A 4,963-nucleotide genomic window follows, 5' to 3' on the forward strand; every position below is an offset into this window, starting at 1 on the left:
TTATATCATTATATACTTTCATCTTGCTGAGGACGTTTGTGGCTCAGGGTTCCTATATTTTGCTGCCTGGTTTCAAAATCTGTCCCAGATCTGACCAATATGGCCAAAGTCATTTATTTATTGAACACACTTTTATTCAGGCCGCTATGTAAAGGCATTATGCTCAACACTGGGAATCCAGCAATGGACCGAACAATGACCTTGCCCCCATGGAGCTTATGTTCCAGTCGAGGAGATAAACAATGAGTAGGTAAAATACATGCAGTATATCAGATTATAATAAATGCAGTAGAGATGAATAGAGCAGGGAAAACAAGTAGAGAGATCCAAGTGTTGGTGTGGAGTTGCTATTTTTAAAAGGAGAGCGAGAGAATTGAATGAGATATAAGGGAATGAAAGAAAGCAAGTAAGGCATTTGGGGGAGGAAAATGTATGCAGAGAAAACATGTGGCATACACCCTGATGCAGAAGCAGGTGACATGTTTTTGATATATGGAAAGACTGGGGTTGCTGGAGGGCAGGTTAAGAAAGTGACAAGAGTAAGTGTCATTGGAATGATAACAGAACACCAGGTCTCATAGAGCCTTGTAGGCCAGTGGAAGGACTTGGATTGTGTAGGTCAGTGGAAAGATTGGAAGGAAGAGAGATGGGAAGTTGCCACTGGAAGTTCTGAGCAAAAACATAACATGGGTCACTAAGGGGCTCTGTTGACAGTGGATTAAATAGAGGCAAACCAAGAAGACAGTCCAGTTAGGAGACGAGGGCAATGACTGGGTGATGATTATGATGCCTGATGCAAAGAAGAAAATAGTAGCTGATGAAAAGCAATTAATTTCTAAGTGTATTTAAGTGTTGCACCAAAAGGGTTTCTTGGATTAAATGCCAAGTGTCAGAAGGAGGGTTGAGAAAAATGACTTAAATGTGTGGAATGATGGCATTTCCATTTGCTGAAGGCAAGTCTGGGGGAAGAAAATCAGTAATTTGGCTATGGTTATAGGAAGGTGGGATAACAGACTGGCTAGCCAAGTGAATGTGATGAGTACAACTGGATATACCAGTAGGGACTTGAGGCAGTATTCTCAAGATTTACATTTGATAGTCATCAACAATTCTTTTCTACTGGTTTCCATTTTTCTACTGAACTAAAAATAAAGGACATCATCTGAGAGTGAGAATGAAGAAGGGTGGGTGGGAAGTTTGCAGAAGAAGGAAAAAATCATGAAATGGTTGACCAGTAGTGCGACCAAGTGAGTGGGCTAATGGTAGGTGTGTCCTGCGATTTCTCATCAGTGGCTTGAGTTGGTGTCATGTTTTCTCTTTCATCCATGTGAGGACAGACACAGAGTAGACAGAGTTTAATAAGTTTTAATTTAATAACTTTCCTAGATTTCTATCCCAGGAGGACCACTCACTCCAGGGGCCTCTTTTCAGTGCTCTCTCCCGCTTTCCTTCTATCCCTTGTATTCCTCCTTCTGAGATACCTTTTATATCTAATGAGCTCTGCTATTTAAATCATATGCATTTTTTAAGCCCTTCCCACCTCCCTCTTAGAGTTGTCTACTGACTTCACCAAACATTTCCTTACTTTGTCCTAGGTCTATACACCACATTCCAAAATTTTACTTGATAATTAATGGCAGAGTAATAGAGTGGAAAACTTTGAAGTAAAAATAACTGGAATTAAATTTAGCTATGTTACATGTTACCTAGGAGATCTAGGTAACTCACTTAATGTATTTGAACTTCAGTTTACTTCTTTAAGGGAACAAATATAATAATCTTATTTCCAAAGTTATAAGAATTCAATGAGAACAGTTATCTGAGAAATAGTTTATAAATTATAAAGTGTTGAATAACTGGGAGGGTCTATCATCCTGTTTGACATTTTTTTCACAAATTATAGCAACAAATTGAGTTTTTCTCCATTAAGTGGGTTTTAAGGTCTTTAAAAGCATAGATTCCACATCTATTTTTATTCCTACTGCAACCTGCACAGTGCCTTGCACACAGTAGAAATTCGATAAAAGTAAAATTGTTGAATTGAGTTTAAGTGAAAACAAGTCACTGTCAGAAGAAATCAGTTGGTAAAAATGAGCAGTTTTATTTATTTACTTATTTATTTTGAACACAGAATTAGTGAAACAATTTTACCCGTGAAAAATCAAAATGTACAATCAGAATGTGATTCACATTTTGTTCAAGATTCTTTTAAGTCAAGGTTGTCAGATTTAGCAAATAAACAGACAGAATGCCAAATATAAACTTCAGATAAACCAAAAAATAATGTTTAGTATTAAATTTCATGCAATATTTGGGTCATACTTATACTACGACAGTTTTTTTTTTTTTCTGTTTATCCAACCTCACATTAAACTGCAAAATAATTCAAATTCAAATATTGCATGGGAACAAAGCTGAAAATTATTTATTGTTTATCTGAAATCCAAATTTAACTGGGCACCCTCTATTTTATTTGGTAACCTTATACATTTAAGTCACAAATGGAAAGAATCCCAGTCAAAGTAGTTTAGGCCAAAAAAAGAGGAATTTAATGGACCATTTGTCCTCTGATGGAAGGGCAAGGAATACCACTGGACCTCCTAATCAGTGGGCTGTGGTGCTCTAGCATCTTCAGAAGTTCCGCTACTATTCACCTTTGCTTTTCTCTGTGTGAGCTTCATTACCTTTGATGGTCTCATTCTGCCAGACACTTTGGGCTCACATCTTCATAGACCTGCCATCACAGAAAAAGCCTTTTAAAATTAATTTAAATTGCAGAACCCAGACAGGGTCTAGATTGATTGACCAGGCCCAGGCTCACCTGTCAAGAAATGTCTGGGGAGAGGAAAATAGAGTCCTCAGATTATGAAATGTATCCACACCTGTATCAAACATAATGACCATGAGAGTATGCTGATCAATGTACCATTTCAGATAGCACATTTTGAAAGGGAAGGAGAAGTAATTTTTCAAAGTAGGGAGGAGGAGATTTCCAAACCAATGAAAGAAAAAAAAAATCCAAAGAGAAGAAGATAATAAATATTCACTTATCCAAAGTGAAGAGGAGGAGATTTCTAAACCAAAGAAAAAAATCCAAAGAGGAGAAGATAATAAATATTCATTATAAGCAGAAATATAAGCAAAGGATTTTTATTCCAGCATTCTTGAATTGACCTGTTTACCCTCATTCTGACTGGCAGATTTATGGAAGTCTGGGTAGTCTATACCGCTCTGACATATACGTAAGTGCATGGCTCCATATTCTTCATTAAAAATCCGGAAGTAATTTTGGAATAGTTTCAAACAATGAGTCATATCTTCTCTTGAGTGAGGGCCCTCATGCTTTCATTTTTCTTTTGCCTTAATAGAGACATTCCCCATGAAATAAGGAGGGTAATGTTCCCAATCGAGTGAGCAGGGTGCCCCTCTTTTTTCAAAGCTTATATAGCTGATTCTTGATAAATCTGCCAATAAGTCCAGAAAATCTATGCAAATCTAAATGACTGGTTCATAATTTCATATCCTGCAAAAGCTAGCCAGGCATTTTAGAATATAATGCGTGTATCACCCAGGCTCTCAATTGAAAATGAGCATGTTTTAAACAAGTCCAGTGGAAGGGAATTAACAGTAGAACTAAAAACACCATATGCTTATAACAGGAAAAGTCACTCAGAGCAATATGCTACAAGGATATAATTGAGTAAAGATTCAATTGCATCAGGACAAAAGTTAAGACAGTGATTAAGTTAAGCCTGATAACTTATGTCGCCTGGTTAAATTGATGCGTCAAAAGCAAGGAGACTCTTGTTGTCTTTTGTTTATATTAAGGAAGAAAAATATCTCTGGCTGGGCTTCTACTTCTAGTAATGATGAACTAGGCAATTTGGACTGGTACAGATAACCAGGAAAGCCAGTTCTATATTCTCTCTGAAGACATGAAATTACATAGGGGACTCTGAAGAATGACTGGGCCAAGATATAAGAGAGGACAGAGATCTAATGAGAACGAGTCTAGGATTTGGCATCATTTTTCTGCTGGGGGAAGTTGTCATCCTGAGGAGGAGGGAATCACCAGTGATTCTGACCATCCACGGAGACCAGGGAATCATGGATTACAGTCTGGACCTCAGGATAGATAATCCAAATGAAAATCCTCATGTAAACTGTGCCACAGAAGAGTTCCAGCTTAGGAAGAAGAGTGAAGTAGAAGCAGACAGGGCCTCATAGAGACTGCAGCTCAACTTTGAATCTTCTCAGTTAGCAAACTGGATGGAGAAAATTCCAGGTTGCTAATCTCTCAGATACCTGGCAGAAGCAACTATAAATCATATCTACAGGGAGATACATCATTTTAGGCTTTGTGTTATTTTTACAAACAATTTTGAAAGTATAGTTTGTAGCATATGATAAAAAATAATTTATAAGAAAATAAGGCAATTTAAAAAAAATCCAAAAGAAACTCCAGATATTACAAAAAGCCTCATAAGGGCTTGAGATGGTAGAGCTATCAAACGTAAAATTCAAACTAAGCATGCTTACTGTATTCTAGGAGATGGAAGAAAAAAAAATCTTGGAGGGTAAGGAAAAAATAAAAATGAAAATTCAGAAAGTATCTAGAGCTGGGTGATAATAAAAACTATGATATTTCAAAACTTTTGGAAGACAGCTAAAAGCCAGGTTTAAAGGAAAATTTATAGCCTTTTAAATATACATCTATAGGGATGGCTTCAAATAAGGATGCCTGGAAGTAATCTTAAAATCCACCTCAAATTAGAAAGGGAACAACAAACTAAACTCAAAGAAAGTACAAGGAATGAAATAAGAGTGAAAGTCAATAAAACAAAAATGAATACATAATAGAAAAGAACAAAAAAGTGAAAAATTGTTCATTAGGAAAAAATAATAAAATTGTTGAATTTGTGGTCAGTTTGATAAAGACATATATAAGAAGAAATAAATACTT

This window comes from Enhydra lutris, unplaced genomic scaffold (genome assembly GCF_002288905.1).
Source record: "Enhydra lutris kenyoni isolate GAN:26980312 unplaced genomic scaffold, ASM228890v2 scaffoldscaffold29, whole genome shotgun sequence".
NCBI classification, from domain to species: domain Eukaryota; kingdom Metazoa; phylum Chordata; class Mammalia; order Carnivora; family Mustelidae; genus Enhydra; species Enhydra lutris.